General features: G+C 46.2%; 1 protein-coding gene across 2 annotated transcripts in view; it reads right to left on the bottom strand.

Moving 5' to 3' along the window:
• ALS2CL (ALS2 C-terminal like) overlaps positions 1-13,567 on the bottom strand; it is a 47,539-nt gene extending 33,972 nt beyond the window's left edge. Inside the window, exon 1 of one of the 2 annotated variants that reach the window (XR_015797892.1) lies at positions 13,141-13,567. The gene's annotated coding sequence lies outside the window, so the exon portion shown is untranslated. The remainder of the gene's footprint in view (positions 1-13,140) is intronic. The other variant, XM_088150776.1, reaches the window with a different exon arrangement.
• Positions 13,568-13,680: the final 113 nt, after the last annotated feature.

The following is a 13,680-nucleotide window of genomic DNA, read 5'->3' as shown; positions in this document are numbered from 1 at the left end:
TTATATTACTGTTGTTGTATAATTAATATTATATTATTGTTTTTCAGCTCTGTAGAATCACATCAGCCAGCAGAAGAAAAACTATTAGTAGACTGGGTGAAGACAGAATTTTTAATCCAATTCTCTTTAGTTTATATTTATTTTTTATTATTTCATTTTATTATTCTGTTTTTACTTTATTTTATGATTTATAAAATGCAATAAGGTTTTGGGAAACTGAACATACCTATTTAATCAGACTTCCCACAAAAATGGGAGAGAAATCGGGCACCCGTAATTGGATAATTTCCTGCTGCAGGCCATCTTTGTTCTTCCCGGAGTCCGTATTTGCAAATTCTCCCACTTGCAAAATTAGATTTGTAACCTCAAAATCAATACTTGCCGTGCTTTGGCGGTTATTTGCAGATGTGCCCAGAGCAGTGAAACTTTTGAGTCGTCGCTCTGCACATGTCTGCCTTCGTTTGGTTACCTTGCTAATTAAAATGGCCATCAAAAGTAAGACTTTTTCATAAAACCTTAAATGCTTAACCTTGCTTTTTTTTTAGGACTTTCTTTATTTGTATATATACATTAAATAATATATATACATTAAATAAGGCGTCTTTAAACAGAAACACACATAAAACAAGGTTATAGATTGATCAGTTGATGAAACTGTTGTGACTGGAGCCTTGTAGGACGTAGGAGCGATGGTTCAGTATTTGCTAATTCATGGTTCATCATGACTTTATAGAACACAACTACCGTGAACGATGAGAATTTACTGTATATATCTGTCCAGCAACTTGGGGAAGGGATGGATCCTGGTGGTGGTCCTGAAAAGAAGTATTTGCATACAGATAGTCCTCACTTAACGACCATTTGTTTAGAGACCATTTGAAGTTACAATGGTGCTGAACAAAGGGACTTATAACCGGTCCTCGCGCTTACAACCGTCACAGGACCCCCATGGTCACATAACTGTGATCTGGGCACTTGGCAACCAGCTCGCACTTACGACAGTTGCAGCATCCCAGGGTCACATGATCGCCATTTGTGACCTTCCCAGCCGGCTTCCAGCAAGCAAAATCAATGGGGAACCATGTGATTTGCTTAATGGCTGTGGTGATTCATTCAATGACCACTGCAAAAAAAGGTCATAAAATTGGGCACGACTCACTTAACAATTGCCCCGCTTAACAACAAATTTACTGGTCCCTATTGTGGTCGTTAAGCGAGGACTACCCATACTTATGACCTACAAATCTTAAAACTGGGAAGAAGTTGGTGTTTTAGCAACTGAAGATAGAGCTGAATGGGCAAGCAGGCCAGAGTCTCTCCGGTGAGTAGGTCACCCTACGCAATTTTGCTTCTGTTGACTTTTACCTAGTGCACCATCAAAAACTATTCTTCTTTTTCCTTTGATCGGTCCAGATGTGCAAGTGGTCTGCTAGTTTCAATCAGGGCTACAGACATACCCACGTTTCTGCTAAGTTTGGTATTTTCACTCCCCTGACGGTGACTCTCTCCCTTCACATAATTTCTGGGGTGCCTAAAATTTGTTTCAGGCTTTGCAAAATGAAGCCGTCTACAACTTCCGTTCCAATCAGGGTGGTTATCCGTGGCAGCCTCTGGACTCAGGCGTCATTAAGTGGTTTCTTTTCTTCCTCTGTCCCACTTCCACACATTCATTCAGAAAACCAGCTCTGAAAAATCTCTTTCTCAAGGGGTCCTAGGAACCGCCGTACCCTAATCTTGTCCAACCTGATGCTTCATGTCCCATTTTAATTAATTATTTTATGCATGCGCAGTCAACAGAACGATCGTCAGGCTTAACAATCCAAAGAGAAAACAGAAAACCCCAAACAAACTAAAAATACAAACGAAGAAAGAAAAGAAAGAAGAATAGGGGGGGAAATCATCTTTCTTATATCTCCCCGGGAATGTCGAGCCCAAATGCCCATCCTCTTAAAAGAGCAGGGAGAATAGCAGGCTTGGAAATCTGGAGGACCCCGGATTGGCGCTAGACCTATGGGATTTTCCGTGGGAGATTCCCACAGGCACCATTGTTTTCTTTGCTTCCAATTCTCTGTACGGGGCCTCCACAAAGAATTCTTGTAGTTTCTCTTCTGCAAAAAGCTTCTGTAGGACAATGGTCAGTGCAGAGGCAGAGACGAGATGAGGCAAGATTTTCCAGCACTACGGCCTCCCACGGGCTCTAGAATTCGCCCCAATTCTTGCCCTATTTCTGCTCCTGAAACAAGCAAGGAGCACAGAACACTGGAAGAGCCTTAAAAAGAGATTACGTCCATCCATCTTTTCTCCACCGCCCTGCGACTGGAGAGTTTGGATAAAATCTTTGGCGCTCATCAGAAGCTACAGGGATCAGCCCCAAAATGAACCTCTTGTCCCCTTTTTATTTTATTTAAAACCAAGGTGGGTTTTCCAAAATTAATAATATCTATAAATGGGGAGGTAACTACTGAAGTTTATTTATTTGTATTTGTTTATTTGTTCCATTTACGTGGTCACCCATCTTATATACAAGACTGTGGGCAGCGAACCATTAAAATAGTAAAAACAATAAAAGCATCCCAAATTAGAAATGACAAACATAGCACAAAAATAGCGGCCAAGAGCACTCATAACACTCCAACTAACCACGAAACAGGCTTACCCAGATGATCTGGGGCCCAGGCTTGGAGTCAAAGCCAAATTTTTGGTGCCTTGCAAAAGGCCAGCAGGATCGGGGCAAATCTGATTTCTGGAGGGTTGATGTATAATTAATGCTCAATATAAAAGACACCAAGCAGAATACGTGGTTTCATGATATATTTTTTAAAAAGTATACATTTCTGAGCTGAATGTCAAAACCTCCACCACGTTATTATTTGTAAACATTAGAAGGAAAGGAAAGGAAAGGAAAGGAAAGGAAAGGAAAGGAAAGGAAAGGAAAGGAAAAAAGAAGGGAAGGGAAGGGAAGGGAAGGGAAGGGAAGGGAAGGGAAGGGAAGGGAAGGGAAGGGAAGGGAAGGGAAGGGAAGGGAAGGATGGGATGAAGAAAGGAAAGGAAAGGAAAGGAAAGGAAAGGAAAGGAAAGGAAAGGAAAGGAAAGGAAAGGAAAGGAAAGGAAAGGAAAGGAAAGGAAAGGAAAGGAAAGGAAGGAAGGGAAGGGAAGGGAAGGGAAGGGAAGGGAAGGGAAGGGAAGGGAAGGGAAGGGAAGGGAAGGGAAGGGAAGGATGGGATGAAGAAAGGAAAGGAAAGGAAAGGAAAGGAAAGGAAAGGAAAGGAAAGGAAAGGAAAGGAAAGGAAAGGAAAGGAAAGGAAAAAGAAGAAGGGAAGGGAAGGGAAGGGAAGGGAAGGGAAGGGAAGGGAAGGGAAGGGAAGGGAAGGGAAGGGAAGGGAAGGGCCAGCAAGAAGAAGGGAAAGAAAGAAAAGAAGAGAAGAGAAGAGAAGAGAAGAGAAGAGAAGAGAAGAGAAGAGAAGAGAAGAGAAGAGAAGAGACCGCTAAAAACAATATAAATCAATATTTCATTTCTGACTTCTTTGTACTCCAACCGACTTCTAGTATCTGTTGGCGTAAACTTTACAAACCGTACTCCAAGAGTTTGTATTGGCCTTTGCTGTGTAATAAATAATATCTGCGGAAGCCATTCTTGCTTAAATCTAGTTTAACTTCTGTTACATTATGTGAACTGAAGTTAAACTAAATTTAAGCCAGAATGGTTTCCATATATATTTACATATTATGCAGCAAAGTCCATGCAAACCCTTACAGTACGCTCGCTCGGGTAGTTTCGCCCTTCTCCAGAAGTTGGATCCTCTTCCTCTGGGAAATAACGCACTCGCTTTTTGCAAATCGCGATCAATCTCTCTCCAGCCTGCCTTTGAATCGGAAAGTGGCCCTCGGTCCATGAAGCGCCTGGACAAAACCTGCTGCTAGAAAAACGGGGAACAGGACGTCAAGGTGGCTGGGGCAGGTGACAAGCCTGGCCTCGCTTCCTCTCTTTTCCCATCCGAAGTCTACTGGGAAGTTTTTTGTGACGGGAAAAGGTTGCTCGGCGCACAACAGCTTTTCTGGAAATTGACAACTGCATAAGAATGACATTCTTTTTGCTTCTGGCCGGGGAGTGGCATTGCCTCTTCATTAACTACACCATTTACAACAGCTGGAAAACAACACTGAGGACTGCACCCTAGTCTCTAGGACAGTGTTTCTCAACCTTGGCAACTTTAAGACGTGTGGACTTCAACTCCCAGAATTCCCAGCCGGCATGAGTGGACTTCAATTCCCAGAATTCCTTAGCCAGCATGAATATATATATATATATAATATATACAAGGCACAGGTTACACAGAAGCTGGAAAGCAACACTGAAGACTGCACCCTAATCTCTAGGACAGTGTTTCTCAACCTTGGCAACTTTAAGACGCGTGGACTTCAACTCCCAGAATTCCCCAGCCAGCACAGCTGGCTGGGGAATTCTGGGAGTTGAAGTCCACACGTCTTAAAGTTGCCAAGATTGAGAAACACTGCTGTACGTGCTTTTGAAATCACACTGCCCATGTTGACCAACAAGGGGTAAATAAGCAAAGATGCTATTTTCCTGCCCTCCTTTTAAAAAATCAGTAACAACAACCCCAAAAAGCTAAAACGGAACGAATCCACCTTAAAAAAAGGTGCAAAGAAAAAAAAAATACAAACATTCAGGAGAGCTGACTTCTGTCTATTTGCACAGCACGGTGACATCTTTGCCACCCCTACTGCAGCCCCAAGACCCGTCATCACGACCACCGCGTTCATAATTTATTTTAGATTTGTTGTATTCTCTCCAAAGACACCGTTGAACATCTAGGCTGCAAATCCTGGCGTTTTTGCCATCGGTTTTCCCTTCGTCTCCTTTTCGTTGGGCCGTTGCAGGAAACAAAGCCAAAACGTTAGGAAAGCTTTGACTCAATCTGAAGCCCTACGACACCGTGAACAAACGGTGTGACGCCCTAGGAGACACTCCAGCCAGTTCACACTGACTCAAAGAGGAATAGGAGGTATTTATTGAGCAAAAATGTGTTTGCTGCTCCCTGTTCTGGGCTCTTATCGATCGAGAACCTGCCATTATATTCCGTGGAGGGGTGATGGGAGTTGTAGTCCATCATATCTGGAGGTTGCCAAGGTGGGGAAACGTACCTTTGCACACCCAAGGTTTAATTATGCAAGGTCTTTTTTAAGCTTCCCAACCTCACCCTTCCTGCGCCACGAAATGATGTCAACGCCGCTCCTCGCTTAGTGATTAATTCCTTTGGCATGTGTTTACAACGCGCAGCGTGTCTCGGGGCTCTTTTGCACAGCAGCGTTCCAGCGTTCGCCCTGCAGCCAGCCGAAACATACACTGGCATGACTAGTTCTTGTTCCCGTGGCTGATCCCTGATCTGGAGCAGTAACTCAGCCAGCAAATGGGGTTACTGATGTTTTTGCGAGCTCAAGGCAAGGGATTGGTGCAATTTCTGGCTCTGTTGGCCCTCCCACCAGCTGGCAAGAAAACAGACACCCATCACTCCCCCAACAGGCGGTGGGGCAGAGTCGGGTGGGTGCAGGCAGATGTTCAGGACACCTGGCTTAGCCATCTGGCAGAGCTGCTCCACTAACAGGTTACAGGCATGGAGGGGTCCAGGGGTCGAAGCACCCACCTGCTCTGCTTGATGCAACCCTTCCTCTGTGCTTTCGACCTGCCAGTGAGGCTATTTCTAAACGTGGGTTTAGCGTTTCTCGGAAAAAGCATTAAACCTGTATTCAGAAATAGTCCAGCTGATAGATCATAGGCCCAGAGGTGTGGGGCAGAATGAAGGAGTCCACTTAAGACCTAAGAAATGCCAAGTACCGACACTGATGCTGAGAATTTTAAAGATTTATATTCAAATGAAACCAGAACTTTTTCTCTTGGGGTTTATGGATAGCCAAGGAGAAAAGACCTATGGAAGAGTGGTTTTGTATACAATGAGTGCAGTGAGGTTATTACACAACCTCTGTGCACAACAAGGTTATGTGCAGAGATGGAAAAACACTGAAATACCCACAACGGAGGAACATGATGGAATTAGCAGACGTGGCAAAATTGACCTGTCTGATCAGGTACACGTACTTTTATTAAAGGCTAGAAACCTTTTACAGACTTTTCCCTGCAAATGGAAAAAAATGATCTGGGGAATTATGGACTTGCTGACTAAAAAGGGTTGAATATGGGAAGAAGGAAAATATGATCTAATTTTAAAGAGGAAGGTGTGACGATTTGTTTGCTGGTCACTGTTGTAAAGAAGATCAGGAGTTGCTTCTTTATATATGTTTCTTTTCTTGTTTCCTGTCTTATACTTTTCTCACTTTCTCACTTCATTTTTTTCTCTTTTCTTTAATTTCATTTATATTACTTTATCTTTTATATCTGAGAAAGTCTTTAATAAAAATCATTATAAATAAAAGAAATGCTTTGGAAAGCCCTGGCCAAGCATTTGTGCACCCAGATGTCTCTGCAAGAGCCACGTGTCCCCTGTCCCCTGTCCCCCAGGCCAAAAAAGGGACGTGCGGGATAATGTCCCCGGACTGGAGTGCCTATAGGAGCTGAGCAGAGCCCATCCCTGGCCTTGAGAGCCATTTCTCCATCAATAAATGGTGCTAGGTCATATCCACAACTTCTGTGGTGCAACTGTTTTTCTGGAAAAAACCTTTCCAAGAGAAAAAAAACTCCCTCTCTGCACTGGGGTTGTTTGACTGCAGTTCAAAATGAAAGGAAGAGGTGGAGGAGAAGAAGGAGAAGGAGAAGATAGACAAGGAAGAAGAGGAGGAAGAGGGGGAGATGGAGAAGAATTACATTCTAATATAAGCAAGGCAACACCATTTTGCCACAAAGAAACCCTCCAAATCACAAACCCTGTCCGCTATTCAATCCAACTGGTTGTAAAGCTTGTTTCTGACTCCAGTTTTGGAGCCCAAAAAGTAAAGCCACTGAATCATATCAAAGAAACCTTGTCCAAGGCTGAATTCCTTAGATTCTTGGAAATAATCTCCTGGCTGATGCATCGTCAGCAGGAGGGGTGGAAATGCTTGTAAGTGATCACAGATACGGGCTGGAGGATCCTTTTTTTTCATAAACCACTTGAGATGTCAGAGAAAGCGGGCAGGGGGGACATTTGCACACACCCTGGTAGGTCAGCGTATAAGTTTTAGCTCTCATCAGTTCAGATATGGAACAAGATGCGAATATTTTAAAAAAAAATCCTTCCCTTTTATCATTCTAAAATTCACAATCAACCTGATAAATTAAAATGAGCAAACAAGAGAACTTCTCCATGGAAGTCCATAAGGTGTGGATTTCCTGCCAAATCAGGGTATGCGGGTTGCGGCCACGCAATTCCATTTCTTTCCCCACAAGGCTTCCCAAACTCACCTGCCTTTTCAGCTAACTTCACCCCAAGTAACAGAGAGAAAGAAAACCCTTAAAATAACAATTTTTCCAAAAGAAATTAAACATAATTTAAGGAATCCATTACAGCACTGTTGCCCAGTTTGGAGGCTTTCCAAAATGTTGGATTTCAGTGTCCTGAGCCTCCATATGATGACCAACATCATCACGCCAAAGCCCAACCAAGTTTCTCACCCGATCAAGGCTACTCAATCTGGTGTGAAAATGCTCTGCACATGCCCTGCAACCTTCTTCCCTTCATACCCAAGCAAGGTGAACCTTGGCTGGAATCCACACCAAGATCCTTGCCTTCAAGAGGAGGAAAAAAGGTTACATAGCTGACCTGTTCTGCCAACTGGGCAAGGGGTCTTTTCCGAGAAGGACGAAGAAGGAGAAGATAGGAGAAAGAGAAAGAGGTAGACAAGAAGGAGAAGATAGACAAGGATGAGGAGAAGGAGAAGGAAAAAGAGAAAGAGAAAGAGCTAGATGAGAAGGAGAAGATGAAAGAGAAGGAGAAAGACAAGAAGGAGAAAGAGAAGGAGAAGGAAAAGATAATCAAGGAGCAGGAGAAGGAGGAGAACATGAACAAGGGGGAGAAGGGGGAGAAGGAAAAGGAGAAGGAGAAAGAGAAGGACAAGGTAGACAAGGAGGAAGAAGGGCAGAAGGAAAAAACAGAGGAAGAGGTGGAGGAGGAAGAGATAAAAGAGAAGAAGGACCCCCGCCATCAAAGAACTGGCCCGGAAGACTCACCTTATGTTAAAATCCACATGGTTTGCTACGGTGACTTTGCCTAGATCTGGATGACTCTTTTATGAAAGGAGCATTTAAGACCGGCTGCCGTGAGCCACTCCCTCCTGCCCTCGCCTAGCTGGTTCCTCTTTTCTGCAAAGACGGATCCGGACACGCCGCGCTGCCCAGAGAAAATGTGAGGAAACCGTTCTAGCCGCAGCCTGGGGATCCACGTCGCTAGTCCACGTGCCCCTCTGAGGTCCCTCCCCACCCTATGATTCTGTGGCCCACAGAGAGATCCTGGAGCCCCAGAGGCCCTCTGGACTGAGCTCTCAACCTCAGCAGAGTCAGGCCTGGATAGTTCTTGGATGGGAGACCACTCGGCTATCCCAGGGCCATTACCTAACCTGGGAAGAAACGGGGGGGGGGGGGAGAGACAACCACATGGTTGGACCCAGGAGTTGAGACAGACTTGATGGAGACTTGCCTCAGGTGTCTCCACAGCTCCTAGAGCGTTTTTCTTTCCATTTTTCTTTTGGTTCCCTTATCCCACTCCCAAAAAGGAAGCCCTGGGAATATTGGCGCTGTGAAAACTCACTCCGATGAAACTGGCTGAGAAATTGAGAGAATATTTTAGGATTCAGGAATTTTATTTTACCTCTAAGCCAGTGTTTTTCAACCTTGGCAACTTTCAGATGCGTGGACCTCAACTCCCAGAATTCCCCAGCCCTGGGAAACAACAATCCTGTGAGGTAGGCTGGGCTGAGAGAGAGGAACTGGGCCCTAGTCCGTCTGAGGACAGACTAGGATTTGGAGCTCCCTGCACTTTCACCACTGCACCACACTGCCTCTCCAAGGTAATCCGTTTTTCTGGCTTTACCTATCAATATGCAGATAGGTTTCTCACTCCCTCTGCCAATCTTCCCCACAACAGCCTTGTGAGGTAGGCTGGGCTGAGAGAGAGGGACTGGCCCAAAGTCCCCCAGGCATCTTCTGTAGCTGAGGGGTGCTAGACCTGGGTCTCCCTAGTCCAAATCTAACAACAGCCTTGTAAGGTTGTCTTTTGCTGAATTAGCAGCATTGCACCAAGAGCTCTGATTGCAAATTTGTATGGCCATCAATTCCCCCCCCCCACTCTTTTCACTTCCATTTGCCAGTCACGCGACACGCTTTCTCCCACAGTTTTTCATCAAGGTGATTGTTTCCAGCCACGGCCACGTCAACGAAGCACACTTAGGTCTGGTGTCTTAGGTTCTAGGTGACTATCGGTCTCAGTTTTGCAATCCTGCAACATTTTGATCTCCTCCTTTCGCAAACCTTTCTTGGTAGCCTTTGCAAACAGAAGGGCTAGATTTCCCAACGGGCCCGTTTTGCAACCCTGTCGTGGTCTTGGTTATATTCTGTTTGAGAGGTTTTACTACACCTCCTCATGAGACAATCTACAGTTTCATCCTTCATCTTATATCACTGGCATTAGGTATTGTGGTGGTGATGATGATGATGGAGGAGGAGGAGGAGAAGGAGAAGGGGAAGGGCAAGTAGAAGGAGAAGATAGACAAGGAGGAGAAGGAGAAGGAGAAGGAGAAGGAGAAGGAGAAGGAGAAGGAGAAGGAGAAGGAGAAGGAGAAGGAGAAGGAGAAGGAGAAGGAGAAGGAGAAGATAGACAAGGAGAAGGACAAGGACAGGGAGAAGGAGGAGGAGGAGGAGGAGGAGGAGGAGGAGTGGAAGACAAGGAGAACAAGGAGAACAAGAAGATGGAGGAGGAGGAGAAGATGACTTGGACGATGATAGAGGAGGAGGAGGAGGAGGAAGGAGGAAGGAGGAGAGAGGAGAAGGAGGAGGAGAAGGAGAAGGAGAAGGAGAAGGAGAAGGAGAAGGAGGAGGAGGAGGAGGAGGAGGAGAAGAAGAAGAAGAAGAAGAAGAAGAAGAAGAAGAAGAAGAAGAAGAAGAAGAAGAAGAAGAAGAAGAAGAAGAAGAAGAAGAAGAAGAAGTTGCTTTTATCTTCTGTCTGTTTTCTAAGCCATCAAAGTGTTACTTGTTATCTTGAGGACCTGAGTCAACCACGTCCTGGAGACACAAATCACTCCATCTTAATCCTCCCACTCCGAATTCCAACATTTTTGTTTCAGTGATACTGATATTAATTTTGGGCTTTGATCTGAATCACACTGACGGTATTTTTTAGCTGTTGCAAACTGCCCTGCGTGTTTGCATAAACAGAAACGTAGGGGATTGCTTCAGTAATACAGGAAGTAAATCAAAACTTAACCACGCTGCGACACCCGTTTCCCATGCAGCGGAAGCGCTGATTGAGGTTGGCAGCAGAAGGCGCAAGCCACAATGCCACGGGCGTCAAGAAACCATCATGCAAATGGTGTGGTTTGCGTCATTTGCATCTGCGGCCACATCATTTGCGTGGAGACGCGCTTCCCCTCTTGAGGATGCCCGTAAGCAGGGCCGTCTGCTGGGGGTGGGGGTTAAAATTTGCAAGATGGCAGGTGCAGGGCCACCATCCAAGCCCCCCCCTTTGATATTTGTGAGGGGTAGATGCCCTCACCAAAGGGGCAAGCCCCCCCCAACAACGCCAGTTTGAAGGAACATAAATATTGTGACCCAAGAATTCCAGCAAGTAGATGACTTTCAATGGAGACCCCTATATATAGGGAATTTCAGGGCAGCAAAACTTATGCCCGTTTTCTTGGGTTTTTGCAGAGAAGGGGGCTGGAAGCTTGTCAGTTTTGTGAAGGGGCTTGATCCTGGTTTGGTCAGTATCCCTTATCAGCGTGAAAAATCACTTTCACACAGTTTCTCCTTGGTGGGTCTGCCTTGCCCACCCCGGGCTCCAGAGATTTTCTCCTTCTTCAGTCAGGCAGCTCCTTTTCTTCTTTTTTCAGCATTTTGTTTTAAATTTTAGCATTAAGAATTAAGCTCAAAGATCAAAACCTTTCCCACATTATAAAATAATTCAATGCATTTTTGCAACCTTTTATCCATGTCATGCTTACCATTAATGGTACAATTTAAGCAACCCTATGTTCATTAGCTAGTTAGAAATCATATCTAACATTGAGATGAACTTTTTTCCTCATCTTTAAAAGTTTGCTTTATCTAAATCATCCCAGTGATAACAGTTTCTAGTTTCTATTGCATGAAGACTACTATGTTCAGTTATGATCTAGCCCATATTCTTTGCATTTCTTAATGCAATGCAAGAATTAAGTTGGGAAAGAAAGAAAGAAAGAAAGAAAGAAAGAAAGAAAGAAAGAAAGAAAGAAAGAAAGAAAGAAAGAAAGAGAGAGAGAGAGAGAGAGAGAGAGAGAGAGAGAGAAAGAGAGAAAGAGAGAGGGAAGGAAGGAAGGAAGGAAGGAAGGAAGGAAGGAAGGAAGGAAGGAAGGAAGGAAGGAAGGAAGGAAGGAAGGAAGGAAGGAAGGAAGGGGTCAGTGGGCCTTGCTGCCATCCTCTGTTGCCTCCATACCAAGCCAGCCAAAAGCTTTCTTTAATTTTTCTTCATCACCCTAGGAAAGAAGGACGGGCTACTCACCAGCTAACCTCTCCGTACACCCCACCTCACCTCAATGGGCCACTGATAGGCCACTGGAAGAGATGGAGCCCAGCTGTGCTACAACATTGCTGCCCGGAGACCAGAGGCGCGTCTGAAGGCAATGCAGAAGTTCAGCAAGTCAGACGTGAGTCACCCCCCTTTCATCACTGACGGAATCCTGTGTCAAGAGTGCCCGATCTCAAAAATAGCAGAACCCCCCGAACTTCCCCTGGGTGACGTTCCCCAACGTGACCTCAGGGAGGTCAGCGAGAAGACCTGGGCTTTCTCCCGAATGGAGAAGCAGGATGTCCTTGCGGGGTCACAGACCGCCCAAACGCCCACACTGAAGCTACAAATGACGGACGGTGACTCGAAATAACCTTGAGAGACCTTCTTCTAAGGTAGACCAGCAGGATACCCCCCCCCCCAATTATCCACAGACACTTCAGGAATTCAGCCTTCGCTAGCGCAGGGCTGAGAAATTCCTCCTGCGTTTCTTTCCCTATCGGCTCTCCCTCCACTGAATGAAAGAGAACTTGCTTTTTCCAACCAGATATTGGTCCTCTTGTTCTCAGAGTGGGGACTCTGAGTTCCAGGCGTGTCCAGGGGGGTCCAAAAAGTCAAGAGGGTGGCGTGGTTGCACCCAGCATCTTGACGGTTCGGACCCCCACGGACAAGCCTACTTGGTTTATTACAAAATAGCCAAAGGCGTTGATGCCAACAGCCTCTCTTCCTTGCACAATCAGCTCTCCTTCTGCAAACAGCGCGTCGGGGTTCTCTCCTTCCTTGTCCAAAGTGCAGCCCCTGCTTCCGTTTAATCCTAAGGAATGCCCTTAAAAAAGGTCCCTTGGGGTTTGTCAGACTGGAAAACCCGGGAAACTCCCGAAGAGTGGGCAGACGGGTCCAGGAAACCCACACCATCAGCCCCCATCAACCATCAAGCCCAGCACAGAGGCAGCCTCCAGAGAACTGCTGAAGCAATTCTCCGTGGAGAATGAGGCAGAAAAACAGAAGCCTCTGCCTTTTGGCTTCCCCATGGAGAATTTCTCATTCTCCACGGAGAATTTCTTCAGCGGGGAAGAAACGTTGGCCAACTTGCAAAACAGCGATCGACGCGCGATCCCGGAGCTTTACAGAAGGGAAAACTTATGGGGAGTGCGAAGACAGGCAGACTCACCCCCCACAGAGGTGCATTGAGAAACCCTGCGCAGGAGGCTCAGCTGGCCTCTGCCCAGAGCTGCTCAATATAGGATAAAAAGAGGAAATAGGGGAGAAAATAAATCATGGTAAACCCCGTTGAAAGAAGAGGAAAACAAGCGGAGGCCGTGTGTATATTATGCCATTCTGTTTGAGTTTTCTTTTTCAGCCACTTTTGGTGTTTGTGGGAAGCAAAGACAGAGGGAAGAGGTGGACTGTTTTCCCACACAGCAAAACCACTTACCCACTCAGAGGGAAGCCAAACGGTTGCGATGGGTCATCAGCCAAGCAACCTTTGCATGGATGGAACCTTCCTTCCTTCCTTCCTTCCTTCCTTCCTTCCTTCCTTCCTTCCTTCCTTCCTCAACAGCAAAGAAGCACCACCTGAGCTGCGGCAGGGACCGTGTGACGGCCTCCGTTCAGCACTTTGCTCTGCCTTTCCCTTCCCTGGTCACAGCCCACAGCCCACAGCCCGCACTCTTCCAGCTCACGTGCTCGCTCGTATGTTGCAGGAACAGCAGCTCACCCAGCCCGTGGGCCAGTCTCGGTTTCGAGCGTTGGCCGAGCTCCCAAGGAAAAGCTGGGGAGGGGGGGGGGATCCCACAATGCACTGCAAGGACATTCCTGCTGGCCCTCCTAGACATTCTTTGGGGCGCAGCCAAGGCGTCTGACATTTGGCGGGGCGGGGGGCTTCCTCCAGGGAATCCGAAAGCAGCAGGAAGGCGCAGCAGCGGCAGCGGGGTCACCGGCGAGAGCAGAAAACGCTGCTCGGGAGCCTCGGCTG

Source organism: Python bivittatus, unplaced genomic scaffold (genome assembly GCF_059951505.1).
Source record: "Python bivittatus isolate LINGU-HERP-01145 unplaced genomic scaffold, Pbiv_v1 ctg000610_np1212, whole genome shotgun sequence".
NCBI classification, from domain to species: domain Eukaryota; kingdom Metazoa; phylum Chordata; class Lepidosauria; order Squamata; family Pythonidae; genus Python; species Python bivittatus.
The sequence above is the reverse complement of the archived record's forward strand: the minus strand, read 5'-3'. Positions and strand labels throughout refer to the sequence as shown.